This window comes from Cupressus sempervirens, chromosome 3 (genome assembly GCF_028749045.1).
Source record: "Cupressus sempervirens isolate cs-2001-9-10 chromosome 3, ASM2874904v1, whole genome shotgun sequence".
NCBI lineage: Eukaryota > Viridiplantae > Streptophyta > Pinopsida > Cupressales > Cupressaceae > Cupressus > Cupressus sempervirens.
The window spans coordinates 450,846,042-450,862,156 of NC_143120.1; positions in this window are offsets into that span (position 1 = coordinate 450,846,042).

The window sequence follows — 16,115 nt, forward strand, 5'->3', positions numbered from 1 at the left end:
CTCGCTTGCAAAAATGACCAATTGACTCCCACACTCTCCAAAATGGATATTCAAAAATTATATATAGACTATTAATTTATTCCCAAAGGCCATAGGTTTTCCACCATGGTAACTCAAGCTTTGGTCATTTTAATGAAACCCTGTCAAAACTGGACATCAGGAATGAAGAATCTAACTAATTTTATAAACCTAGTGAAGTGACAAATAATGATAAAAAAAAGAATGCACAGAGTTAACACATGATCACAAGCTTCTACTCCATTCAAAACAAGAATCAAAACAATCAAGTTTCCCTATTCAATCCTCCAAAATGTATTTTCTGACAATAAAAAGGTGTTTTCCGTACAAATGCACAACCAACCCCTTGAAAGGAGTTATTTCCTATTTATATAGCCTCCCCTAACTATCTTGGCCCTTGGTTTGAGTTACAACCACCCATTTTTCCTTTTCCTAGAAAAATGCAAAAATTGCCATCGCAACTTTGCAAAGTTGTCAATGAGCGATTTTGACAACTTTTGCAATTTTACATTCTAGGCTTCCAAAATTGCCTTGTTTGGTTTCAAAAATTATAAATTGAACCTAAAACATCTAAGGATCTCTCCAAATCATTGTTTCCCCCAATTGAGCTATTTTCCAACATTTTTCCCTTTAGAGCAATTTTGACAATTTTTAGGGTTAATAGGACCTAATTGCTAGAAACATAACTCAAAATTAAATCCTTCTTAACCATAGCTCCTAATCCTACCTTTGGACTTTATACTTAGTCCTTATTCACTAAATTGTTTGTTAGACCATTTACAAACCAAACTTGTCTTAGGGTTTTTCCTTACCCCAAGATGCTCCTACACCACCTTTGTCATCCTTGTTTTTTCTTGTAGTCTTAGTCATCTCTTCTTCCTTTGTACGTGTTTTCCATTCTCTCAACCTTGTCTTCTCTATCAGGACACCTAGCAACAATATGACCAACCTTGTTGCATGAAAAATAGATATTAGGTAATTTACCTCTGCCTCTTGCAATAAGTGCTTCAAGTTCATCAAGCTCATCATCAGAATTATCATTGTCATTCCTCACATGTTTGTCTTTCTTTTTGCTAAGAACTAGTTGTGACTTAAAAAGAAGATTAAATTGTAGCACGTGTGTAGTTATCAAAGTTAGATATCTCAAAAGAAGTAAGTCTACCAATTACATCTTCCAAGGTCAAAGTGTTACCTAAAGTACATCTCAGTTCTTGAATTAGAGTCCTCAATACCTTTCTTATCATTGTTTCATCTTTGATTTCTCCATTTGCACCTCGAATAGCATTGACAACTTCTTTGATTTTTTTACAATATTGTACTATGTTTGCACCTTCCATCATTCTCATTACATTAAATTTTCCTCTTAGACTCTCTGATTTGGCTCTCAAGACATTGTCATCACCTCCATATACGGTCTTTAGTTTGTCCCACATCTTCTTTGCACTATCACATTATTTTATATCATCAAACTCGACATAGCTTAGGTCTGAGGCAATCTCCAACATAGCTTGATTGTGTTCTAGTTTTTGTTTTTGTTATTTATCTGTTAGAGGAGTAGACATTATCTTTACATACTCATTGTCCAAAAAGTATATAGGTGCATCACCTATACTGGATATATGCAACCTCATCAAGGCTTTTTATCCAGGAAAGTTCTCCTTGTTCAGCTTTGGTACCTCTCTTTTGTGAGTCATGATCCTTAACATCAAGTACCTTCAAACTTCTCTTTGTAAGCACTTGTGCTCTATTTTGATACTATTTTTTAGAAATGTCTACAATAATTGAGAGGGGGGAGGGGGGTTGAATTAGTTACTCAAGGTCCATAAGTACTATTTAAATAATTAAACATTTAAACATTCACTGTTCTGCTTATCCTATTGTTGCGCAGTCTCTACTGTACTGATAAACAAATTACTATCCTAAGCATAAAATACTTGCTAAATGTAAACTTTATCAAATGTAAAACATCATAAAACATTCATCTCAAGTTTGACACTAGGATCTTACATGGAAACACAATTTTAGAAAAAACCACCAACAACATATCACCACTTTTTCACTCTTTCAAAGTGGCTCTGTTAGGAGCCAACCCTATTAAAGGTTACAATATATACTGTTAAATGTGACCTGGTTAGAGGATTTAATCACCTTGTTAGGAGTGGCCTTGTTAGAGGATTTTGATCATTCCATTTAGAATATCACCTTGCTAAAGGATTTACATAGACTGTTAAGTCCTTTAAATGACTGTTAGGTCAACCTCTATTAAAATGATTTTAGTACAAACTGTTTACAATTATTAGAAAGAAAACAATAGGGTTTTATCTGTATGATTGCAACTCATTTTTATAGGTTTAGATCACTGTTCAGTTCATGTGTTGATTCATTGATAAGTTCCCCATTGCCATCTCTATCCTTGATTCTCTTTGCAACCCTTTCAAGTAATCAATCTTCTCCTTTCAAACTTAAGCCTTCTTCTGATCAACTTCAGTATCATGTACGCAAGCAATTCATTTCTCTTGCTTTGCTCTCACTATTATCTTTTCCTTCAACTCTATGCCTCCTTAAATGACAATTCTTGTTTTGCCCTTTTCCATGATCATCATAGATCTTAGGGTTTACAATATGGTTCAATATGCTTAGTGAATCTATCCACCTTGATCATCCTCTAGAAATTTCTATGGAATTTTTCTATTAGGTCTTTACCTAATCCTCTCCTTGAATTTATTGATCCAACTCATCAATATTTTTTGCAAAATAGTTTGCACATCGCAAGAAATCAACTGAGTTAATTGGAAATCATGATTTCTCATATACATTCAAAATAATGTCACTCAACAGTCACTAATTTTTGACACTCAATCATCACTGAATCACTTGGTTGTTGTAGAACTTCTAGCTCGACATCAACTAGCTTGCTCGGTCGATACTAATGCTCAGCCACTGCTAGATTTTCTTGGCTTGCACTAGAACTTGGTTAATACTAGCATCACTCGACATTCCTTAATATTTTACTCTTTTGCTCGGTTAAGCTTTACATCCATGATATAAACAATCACTTTGTCTTATCAAAGTCTAGCTAATCAAATGTCCATTGTAGCTTCCTTTTCATAACTCAACCTTTCCTCTTAGGTTCTATTATTAGTAGCAATCTCTCAAATCCTCTTCATCAATCAAATAGATATGACATTTACATCAAATAGCAACATGTCTTATTAGTAGATTTAACCTCAATGACAAAACAATAATTTTTCAATTGTAAGTTTCCAACAATTTGATAAGTACGAGAAATTGAAGTGTAACTAGTATTTCCCTTAAGAACTATAAGAGGCTTATCATTTTTAGAACAACCCTTAAGAGTAATAATAGGTTGTTGAAGAGGACATCCTTTGAGAGTTATAAGAGGCTTATAATATAGATATGATCTAATAGGTTAAACATTGTAAATAGTCTCACACAAAAGAATACATAATAAAATCCCATCACAAAGGTTGGTTTGGAAAGATGTTGGAGGCATGGATTCAATTAAGATCTCATTTATTTCATCCAACCCTTCACTTCTAGACATATTTTGGGGTTTACTAAAAATTGCATCATCAAAATACCCATGAAAGAAGTCATACATCTTGAAAGTAAAACATATTACTCAAAATAAAATGGAATGTAAATATTTTTGTATTTTTCTTTTAAGAAAATATGAAATGCAATCCTAAAAATGCATTTTTTTTCGTATTTTATATTTATAAATGCAATACACGCAAAAGAAATATCTCACTACTAAGATAAAACAAGGACGGTTCACATTGGGTTCACCAAAATGTTTAGGGGGAAATGACATAAATGATAATGCAAACAAGATGTAATAAGTTTATCACTTTCTTCCCGAGTCTTTCAATACAAGAGAAAGAAGGGCTTCCAAGAATAACTCTCAATAAGACCTATGTTAGATTAGAAAAAACCCAAGTGTGATGAGGGATTTCAATGCTAAACCAAAGTTTTATCAAGGAAGTACATTAACAATGTCACTTTCATGCAATGTTGTTTATTAAGTGCACCTAATGTAAAAGCAACAATGAACTAAATGAAACATGCAAGATAATTAGAGATCGTAAATATATGCAAACAACCCAATATAATGTGATAATAGAAAATATTGAAAGATAAAGTGAATAATTGAAGAACTCGCCTTGAAATTTTCTTAGAAAAGTGAAAATTTTCTTCAAAATAGTAGATCTAGACTCATAATTGAAAATCCAACTACAAATCCTTGAATGAAATAGAAAAACTCAAAATCTAATTTTTCTGTCGAGGCCCTGGGAACAGGTTGACCTATACGAAAAGTGTCAAGATATATTTCCATGAGGTCATCACCTTCTTGAGGCACTGTAACTAGGTTGAACTATTTTTTTTGAAAGCCCTCAAGGAGTTATTTCCATATCCAAAACCTTTGAACTGATATCCTGCAAGTTTGATACAAATTTGGTGTGTGTGGGTGGTTATAAAGGGGTTTTCCTTAGTAAAAACCCCATTTTGGTGATTTCTACTTGAGCCATAAATAGTTATTAGAAAGATTTTATGTGTGTTTATGTGGTACTCATGTATCTAAGATTTTAGATGTAGAATGTAAAAGAGCTAAAATGTGAAGAATCTAGTCTATGAGTGAAAACCCTAGCATGCAAGTGTATGCAAGATATGAATATACAAAGATCAAGTATGAAATATATACTAGAAAATGCACAATCCCCCAAGGCTAAAGTAATTTATCCATCTTCATGATTTCCTTACGTCTTCATGGCGTTGTATAATGATTTGAATGCTTGATTGAAGAAAAGAAGTTTGAGACCTCACTTTGCAATGAAAGAATCAGTTTCAACCCTTAGTTTTCACCTTTCAATTTCTCTATGATAGATTGGGGTGTCCACGCATGCCTATATTATGCTTCCATTATGTGCAAATGAGGTGTTTTATGTTATTTAAAAATGAATTTATGAAATTACCCCTGCAAGAGCCGACTGTAATGAGGAAGAATTAACTAGCAATGTAAGATAGGTCTGAGCCCGAAGTCATGGGACCCTCTAGGAATAGGTCATTCTAGTCATTTTGTTCTAGAATAGGTTGACCTATTAATGGAATAGGTTCACGTTGTCATGCCCAAATCTCGAGGGCATAAACAAACACCAATTTTTTTTTTTTAAAGTTAATAATTAAAGATACTCTAAGTTTGATATAAACATTTGTTTCACTATTTCATTTCTGATTTATAAAAATAATTTGCAAGAAACATTCAATCAATGTTTATAAAACATTTAAATATACCAAAAACCTAAACATATTAATTAAGTTACCAATAAATTAAAACTAATTCATAATTAAAATTACAACTAAAACCTAACACATATATTAACAAACTAAACAAGATAATAAATAAACATAAACACTAATATCTAACGATCTCTAACTTTTAACCTTTTATTAATCTATCATACTTAAACCTAATATGTAAAACATCTTTCAAATCAAGACTAAAATAAAGTAATTCAATATAGTTAATTAAAAAAAAACACAAATCAACAACGATGCTCCATTTAATTAAATCTATTTCATTCTCTTTTATATTAGTCAAATCGATAATCAAATAACATAAACTATTATAACACAATAAAATGTTAATCTTAATTTACTTAGTTAATCAATCATATATTTAACTATAACTAATAGTCATCAAAACTCCACTTACATGATTATAATAAAATCATAAACAATCAATATTAACATTTCTCACAAACTTCTAATCTAAATCTTTTGACATTTAATCAATAAAAGAACGTACTAAATAAATTAACATTTATCGACTAATCATTCGACTGACTTAATAATACATCTACCAACTATCTTATCATTCTCTAATTTATACTAAGATTGAATGAATGAATTTTAAACTAGAACATACTAAGACACTAATATTATAACGTTCATACTAACCCAACTTATACTTCCAAGATTTCAAACCTAAACTAACATTTCAACACCTATGTTAAATCTTAAAAAAATCATAAATTTTAAACTGACTAATCTTTAATATAAACTAATTAACTAAAACTTAAACTAACTTTCTAACTAATCTAATCTACAATTAATAAATTTAACTAACAAAAAAATGAACTAAAACAATACTAACAACTTAACATAACTAACATAACCTACTAACTACTAATCTAACCCCAAAACCCCTAACCCCTTACACCTACCTAGCCCCTCCCCACGGTCCCCCATGCTCTCCACGCTGCCCCAAAATAGCCTGTGTGCTGACCAAAGTTGTCAGCGCTGGTAGGCCTGCTCCCTTAGCCCCCCTGCGTGCCTTATAAAGGCAATTAGAGGTGAGCGCTAGAATGAAGCGGGATGGGTAGGTAAGGTTGCAAGATTAATGATTTTTTAAAAAAATTTATTTGTTAAAAACCTCCTTCATTCCCTAAAAGAAATTTGACCCCCTGCACAAAGACAAGATGTGGTGTACCGGGTGACATCACCCTAGACTGACGTCTTTGACTTTGCTTAAATTAAAATATTTTTAAACTTGCCTTCCAAACTGGCGTCCAAGGGAGAAGGTAATGCATTGATGATATAAAGCTTTATAGGTATGTGTTAGGATATTTAATTTCACCATGATTTATTTTTCTTCTTGATGTTTATTTTAATATTGTTTTTAATTTTAAATATAATTTTTCAATAAAGCAAAAAGGATTTTTAGGGAATCTTTTGATTCTCTGTTACCAAAGGCCATTTAATTTGCTCCTCCCATACAAAAGACAGAGAGTTTTTACTCTCTTGAAACACATTTTTGTTTTGTCTTATAATTTTCTAAGTATAAAATTTTCAGTTGATTAATAACCAAGGTGGGGGGGGGATTTTTTTAAAAAAAAAGTACATTGAATAGATCTACTTGCAAATAGATAAACCAAGAGATTTAGATAATTATTTAAACCACAATGCAAGTATTGATTTAATTCCAATAATCACAAAAACTAATCTTTCATTCATAATAAAATTTTCTTTTCCAACATATAAGAAAACTTAAAATTTGCCTAATTGAATCAACATCATTTCCATCCTATTTTTGATGTGCATCCATCTAATTTAAAATTATGATTAAATCACATGATAAACAATTATACTCAATCACCAATTTTATTGGCAAACCTGATTCAAAGGCTCAGCTGAGAAAGAAACAGGAAAAAAACTCGGCTTCGTTGCCATTACAACAAAGTTTGAAATACAAATTACATAGGATTTCAATCCCGAATTACAACAATTTAATTGAATTTCCTTCATGACCCTCATCAGGGGTTCCATAACAATTTCTGCAACACATTTCTAAGAACCGTGGAGAGAACAGAATCTGATCAGGTGACAACAAGCATGACCAAGAAACAATTTAAACATGCATATTCATACAAGGTTATCACAATAGGATTCACAATGAATCAAAACTAGGGAAAGGTGGATTCTTCCAACAGGAGAAGTCAAGCACAACACCAAAATAGATGCCCAATCGGGGCTATAAACCAAGAACTTCCGTTCTTCCATCTTAACATGCCATACTCATATGAGGTTTGTGCTGATAGGTAGGGGCCCATAACACCCTACCCTCTCTCCCTCTTCTTATCCTGAGAAGAGACTCTACATTGGTTGGAGTCCAACTAAAAAGACCTTTCCCAAAATTGGTCACTTCTGCCCTATCCAAGGGTGAGTAAAACCAAAAAACCCATGCAAGAACATCTCAAAATTCAAACATAAACATGAAAGGAAAACATTCAAAAAGTATGGTTTTCAAACCTTCCCAACATACCCACATACATACAAGCATTCAAACAACAACAAGGTAGCATAAGCATGAAACAAACATGAAAATCTGAACAAGGGAGATGAGAATTCCTACCTTCACAAAGAGGTAATGGCAAATGAACAAGTTTGAGTAGAGCTTTTCCCCTCCTTCCTTCAATCTTCTAAGTCTCCTCTCTAAAAGTAGAGATTGGGTAACAACCTAAACTACTCCAAGAAGGGCCTCTAAATAAGCCTCCAACTCAACCACCAAAAGGAGCAATAACTTCTCCCACACACTTACAACTCTAGAAGTTCCTAACTCAACCCATACTATGGTTAACCACTAAGTGGAGGTGAGGTGAGACAACTCATGGTAGCCATAGTCAATTTTCGCACAAAGGCAAAAAGAGACTTTTTGAGTGACCTCAAAAGTCAATAAAAGGGGCTTAGGGGTTGGAAAAGACCCCCAACCCATACCCATACCCCTTGTGTATAATTATTTCATGTTTTTAAAGCCTTAGGAATAGGTTTGGAACCAAACAAAAGCTAGGACATAAATTTAGGACCATCTATCAACTCTAAAAAAGCAGATTAAGCACTAATCTGAATTAGGGATGATTAAACTCGATTAAGAGCCAAATCAACAAAAGACACTAACCTAATCTGACTTAGGTCCAAAGGTTACACAGTTAACCCTAATAAGCACACTGAAGAACATAATCAAATTCACGAGTGTCAAGTGACACTATAAGAACACAGTTACAAACATTAACATTTATTGATCACAGAAAGATACATACATACATCTCACAATAAAAAAATACTTGAATTACGAATAACAAGGTTTCCAAAATTAGCACATAGGGATTAGTTCTGTTCCTTCGTCGATTTCCTTAGCTAAAATATCTGCACACTCATTGCACACATCAGTACTCTCGAAAATCACATGTACATATGTATATATATACGTATCAGGAATCACATAAATCAAAACATTCGTCTATAACAAAATCAGGGTTTCTTTCATCCTACTTAATTCTTAACCATTTAAAATATCTTAAATCAAACTATCAATCCTACATTTACTGATTTCATCAACATACATATAAAAAAAACATTAAATGACAAACATAAAATATATGAAAATAACATCACACAACATGAAATAATATAATACGTTCTAAGCATCAGATAATGTCTCGACATCTCGAGTTGTGAGTATCAAAATAATAAAGTAACAAATAAGGCTATGAAGGGTTGGGGCGAGGCCTCACACACGTCAACCTATTCCATAGGATTCCATCTTCTTGGGTTTTCTTGTTCCATCATCTGGGACTGCAAAAGTTTTGGGTGTAATGCGCATTAGGGTTTGATAATTCAAGACTAGATTTGAGAAATACGGCCTAGGAAGAAGAGGGTGTTTAGAAATTAGATCCTACCTTGGCCTACCTCAATGTGTGATAAATTAGAAATGTGTGAGAAGAAGAAGAAATCAAGGAGGACTTATTAGGTCCTACCTCAATTTTACTTAGGAGAGGGAAAAGGAAAGGGGGAAAGTGTGTGCTCTGAGTACAATTGTGAAATGCAAATACACTAAAGAGGAGCTAAAATGTCATAAGTTAAAGTGCTTCCAATTTAAGATGGTACAATCATAAATTGAGAATATAATGAGTTTTTATATCATTTTTTATTTAAAATCATGTAGGTATATCTCCATTATATTGAATTTTTGAAGTTTTTAAAATGTTATAATGTTTTATCACATTGTGGTCTTCAAGGCCAAATCTAAGATTACATCAAACATAAAACTAGGTCAAAATATCACTAATTGATTTTTAGAACCTCATAAAATGAAATAGTACTTTTTTGCACTTTTTCTCCTTCACACTATTGATTTCAAGAGAAACTACTCTTTCAAGGGCACTCTAGAATAATGTGACAAGGGTTGTGGGATCTATCACCATATTGATGCAATTCCTAGTTGAGATTTTTGTTCTTCATCTTCCAATTAGTCAACTTATATTGAGAATCTGAAAGTGATTTAGCGTGGAAAGGGAAATAATTCTCAAAATGGTCAAGGATTTATGGATTCCATAGGACTCTAGGACATCATGTGGATGGTTGAACAGTGCTAAGATCACTATGCATTTCCGACTAAAGAAAGAGAATATACATTTAAAAAAAAAAGATACCACTTATGAAAAGGTTAAGAATAATTATAATGGGATGATAAGATTTTATAACATGGGGGAAGAAGGCTAGAAAATAGGTTAAAATGCAAAAATATATACTATAGGGGATGAACTACAAAGAAAGTGCACAATACACCATGAAACTACATGGATATGCATTTTTTCACTTTACAAACTTAATACTAGTAATTTAAGATGTAAAATAGCTAATATTACAACATATTTGTGAAAAATATTGTATGACCTAAATTCTTAGAAATATTCTTGAATGAGTGATAAATAAGGCATTATGGAGAATGATGTATCATGGTTAAGACATTGAGCCATTCTTAGGTCTTGGCTATTGTGCCAATATAATGAGTCCATTTTTAGTGTTATTAGTTTGTGTAAAATCAGGTGATGATCATGAAGTGCCCAACCCATTTTTCACCCAAAGATATATGAAGTGACCAATACACTTTGTCTTGTTAGTTTGTATAGGAATACATGATGATTAAATTGGTAAACCTTCATTTGAAGGTGTTTGTTAGATTTATTTTGGCCTCCTAGAAATTTTTATTTCTTCTGAGTTTGCAACCCGTTATTGTGAATTCATCATTTATTTTCTATATGATGTATCAAAATTATATTATATGTTCACACTATCCTAGAAGTAAATTCTTCAACTTGACTGCCAAATCTTAATTTTTTTGTAAATGAGGATAATTTATTAGAAGTCACTAAGATGATATCCTTAAATAAGAGCATTTAAGGCAATAAATTCATGTGTAATAAAAACCAACACATTAATATAATCCTTATTTAATAAAGAATGTTGAAGAACTACAAAATTTATAATTTTAATTCTACAAGCTCACCTTTGACAATATTAGTATATTACTTAAGTGAATCAATTCCTTTTTGATCATTATAGTTTGACACCTAATCCAAAATATTCTATCATGAACCCTACTAAGAACTATTTTTACCCATTCTAACTCATCAAATTTCTCATAATCCATGGAAGAATGTTTAGGTTTTGCAAGTGCTTGAATTCATCCTTAAAGGTTTTATCATCATTGTAAATCTTGCTCAAATCATCCAAAATGTCTGAATTACTAATTATTTCAATGTTATGGTGTATGTGTTCTGTACCATCCTTAACATGTAATACATTGTTAGGGGTTTGTGAGAATGCACCCTTAGGATCATTTTCCATGGACTTAAATGAATGTTTCATAAATTGATATCTAGGTCTCTTTTCACATCACATATATATGAGGTTTATCCATATCTTCTATATTTAAAATAAATAATAATTAATTCAAATGAAAATCTCATGGTTCATGTAAATATGTTTCAATAGTGATGTAGGGTTTTGTATAAATCAACTCAAAATCTCAACTTAATCTGCCTTATCACCTTCTTCTGAATATTAGTGGACTCTGGTTGCTCAATGGTGACAAATGAACTGATTTTACCCTTTAAATCCTTCACAAACTTATCTTACATAAATGCATTAGGTCACATTGTACAAAAAGCTTATAATTGTGATAGAACATGCTCAAACACACAAGGTTTATCAAAATCAACATATAAGCATTTGTGAACATAAACTGAATAAATAATAAATGTTTTACCTTCTCTTAATCTTGCATACCTTACTACCTCAAATTTGGGGTCTAATAGTTTTTTGATGAAGTGCTCCCCCTAAGGAAAAGATAGGCAATTAGGTTGATGAGGAGGTTTCAATTATTAGGATTGATTCTCCCTTGAGTTTTGTAATATTCTAATCTTTTTCTTCCATACTTTCTTATTACTATTATTGATTTCCCTCACAAATATTTCATTTCGTTTTCATAACTAGTTTGATTAGTAGTGTTGTTTCTCCTTCCTCTATAGTTGGTTCTTCTAACTTTAGGTGTTCTCATATTGCTTTAAAAACCATTGAATCTAAAATATCTAGTTGTATGTCCCAAATTATTAAATTTATAACCATAAAAATAGAGTTTCCATACCTTGGTCCATTCTAATTTAGTTGTTGTTTGGAAATCTCTTGTGATATTTCTAAAGTTGTTGTACTTGTAACATGTGACACCATTGGATATAATGTTGTTATTTCCCAAAGTTCTTTTTTTAACATTTGATCTTTCATTTGTTTTTTCATTAGTTTACTGATCAGGTCTTTTGCATTCATGTGATTTATGTCCATAAAGCCAACAATTTGGAAAACATCCAGTAAATAGTTTAGCATCAGTGTCACCTTTGGAATCTTTCTTCACGTGACCATATTTGTTGCATACAAAACATCTTCCCTTGAGATTCTTATGGATTATTCTTTAGGTTCTTCATTCTGATTTTCTATATGATTAAGACCTGGCATAGATTTGTATTCTAATTCCTTTGAACATTTACCCTTTAGATATCCAATGCTTGTCATATCTTCTTTATGCTTATGTTGCATAAAGCTCACTGTTGGCCATTTAGCCCATCACTGATATCCGATCAGAGAAACCTTCAATGGGCTAGATTCTTTGTTTTGGGTTAACCCACTGAATTTGGAGGCTAATATTTCATGTTAACTCGACCCCTTCATTGCTTGAGTTGGCTCAATTTGTTCTTAATCGAGTTGTAGTTTCTTTATTGACCAAGTTGACTTTGTTTGTTTTTAACTGAGCTATAGTTTCTTCATTGATCGAGTTGACTCAATTTTTTCTTAAGTGACTTGTAGTTTCTTCATTGACTGAGTGAACTCGGTTTATTCTTGGTTTGGTTGACCCACGCAGATGAGATCTGATGGCTCACATATTTTCATGAGAAAAATTTCCCATCTCTGGCACTTAAGCCAACCCAATATGCACATGCACAATGACAGAGACTCAACAAAAGATTAAAAGATCATCATTCGATTTGTCAAACAATAATACATATCGTACTTCCATGCATTGCCATTTTGCCATTTCCTCACTTCGCATTGTCTCTGCAAGACTCCAAAGCCTGGAATTGCACAAGATGTTTCCATGCATCACCTTTCTAGCATTTCTTCACACTACAATATTTTGACAAGGCCCTGAAACCTGGAATTCTACCATGTGGCAGGGGTCCCCATCTTTTGTGCTATCCATTTCCTTCGTTGGGAGGAGTCTCCTCACTGAATCTCAATCATTTCATTGGAAATAAAGCTCATCAACATCAATGGCCCATGTGTTTTCATGGGATGGTCTTCTCATCTCACAAAAGTGCGAGATGCTGCCAAGTATCGCCATTCTAGCATTTCTTCATACTACGGAGTCTCCGTGAGGCTCTGAAGCCTTGAAATTGCATGACAACCATTGGATTTGGCTTATCTTGGAGTCTCCTTACTAAATCTAATCCATCCATTGGAAATAAAGAAGATCTACATCGATGACTGCATTTTAATATCTCACTGGGGAGATTTATCGCGGTATCTAGACCATCTGTTTCAAAGGGATGACCTTCATGGACGACCAACATTCATTTTTGGGGAAATCAAATTTTTCCCCCACGGTCAACCTTATATTTTGTGGGTAGATAACATGTCATGATATCCTTCCTTGCAGTTTTGTTTGTCCATGGTACACTATCATATCTTCTTCTTCAATGGTAAGCGACTTCTTGGGCTTTGTTTGTACAACATGATTGCACTCCATGCCTCTTTAATGCATGAAATGATTAGATCTTTGCTGAATTGATCTCTAGTAGCTAGGTGCACTTGTTTTGGTCTCTTCTTGTCACCTCCACGGGCAATTGCATGTCATGATCAAATTTTATTTTTGATTCTTAGTTATTGCTCTCCTCTACAACTCAACTCCACCTAGTTGGGTTTGAACTCAATGAAAACATCAGAGTTATGCCTGAACTCTATAAAAGGCAGTTGTAAATATTTCTTAAGGGTTCTTCTCTGCTTGCATTTTGCAGTAGGGTTATGCTCTACAATATTTTCCATCCATTAATGAAATAGCTCCATTTCATACCTCTTCTTGTCATTCATTACTAGTGCATGTATGTGCCTTGTGGTGAATGCTTCTTTTCTACTTTTCTTGATTCATATGTCATGTAATTAAGTCTGCTAGTAGTTGTTGAATAGTCAAATTTCTTTCCTTTTAACACTTCAATCAGCTCCAAATCTGCATGTGGTTCCTTGAGAAATAGAATAGAGTCAAGATTATTGTATTTTGGAATGTTTCATCAATGTTTTGTGTAGTCGTAGGTAGAGTTCTAACCATATTTCAATCTTGGTGCATCACCCCTTTTCACTTCAACATTTAAATTTCATGTATTCTCTATCTCTTTTCCTCTCAAGTGGTATTGTAGGTGCATCTTGATTGTGAGGAAGCTGACCTTCTCTGAAGATTCAACCCCAGAGTGCAAGTCCCACACTTGGAGGTTATTTCCATGTTACACAAGGTTGCTTGAGGGTCATACCTCAAGAAAGGGTCCAAACTTTTGTGTCAACACTCACCTTTTCACAGTGTACCTTTGTTTCCACAAGCTCACCTTTCACGATATTAATATATTCCTCAAGTTATCGATACTTAGTCTTTGAGTCTTCAAGTTCAGATTTTACCTTACCAAGTTGAATGCTCAGGTCTTTGCATTCTTTAATTTTTCATTTTAGATTTTCTTCAACTTTTTCCTTTTGTGATTTGCCTTCTTCAATTTGCTTAGCCATCTGAAGTGATGTGACTTCAAGTTCATGTTTCAATGTTTGATTTTCCTTCTCAAGTTTAGCAATCAAATTTGATTTAGGTTCCTTGATCTTCTCAACTAGCTCCTTTCTCTTAATCCTTGAGACATTAATCTTATCTTTGAGTTTCTTGATGTAATCTTGTGCATCCTTTAACCTCTCTTTAATCTTTCATTTTCTTCATTATCTTTGTCTAGATCTTCAAGTTCTACTTCAAAGTTGATTTGCAAATTTTCTATATCCACCAGGGCTCTCCTCAAGCCAAAACTTATGTGAGGAACTAAGCTCTGATACCAATTGTTATAAATAGGAAATACTAAGAGGTGGAGTTGGGGGGTGGGGGTGTGGGAATGAATTGATATTGCATCACTCTTACACAAATTAATTATTTCAAAACTTAACCATATGTTTCCACAAATAACAATACTAATAAGTAAAGAAAATAATAGTAAGAATCTTATAACACCATGGTTTTTTTCTAAGGAAACCCTAGCCAAGGAAAAAACCTGGTGCAGATGGTACGCACAACTATGTACTAATCAAAAAATAAGTTTGTTAGGAATTTTGACCCTATTAGAGTTCATTACATACATCTATATTAGTCCTTATTAGAGGACTAAACCTTGTTAGAGGTCTCAGTCCTATTTGGAGGTGTATTACAATAGGATCTTACTTCTTAATAGTGACTTAACATATGATATACAAGATATAGTGCTTACAATATCAAAATGATTGTGTTGACATCACAATATATGATTAGTCCTTTATGTAGCTCACATATGCTTTCACCAATCAAAAAATCTCACATCTAACCACTTGTACAACATCATAGCACCATCATAATATCATATACAATGTTCACATATCATCCTCATACCTTTCATTCATAAACTTACTTCTTTAAATACCTTTCTAACTTATTTTCTCGATTGGCCTCCAAAAATATTTTTCACTAAATGTGTGGCACATTAACCAAAACTAAATATTAGAATCTTCTATCCAGGGGTTAACATCTAGGATGTTATCCCTTCAATGCTAAGTAATTGAATTGACAAAGCAATTCAATTCCTTAGGCCAATTTGCCCGATTAGTAACACTTACTTTGATTTTTGCAATATCTATAGGTTAGCATATTATTCATCCAAAATGTGTGCCAACTACTATTTGAACTCAAAAAAACATTCTTATAGAATATACATACCTTATACTACCAATATCCAAAATTGTGACAAAATAAAAGTAACATCACATGTTTGCTAATCAAAACTATATGATTGTACTTTGTCTCCCTATATTATACTTGGGCAATTTTCTTGGATTGTCTATAATCAAAGCTAATCATTAAGTCAAGCAACCTTTCTAGTTGATTATGTTTCCATCAATGATAAAATTTATGCCTT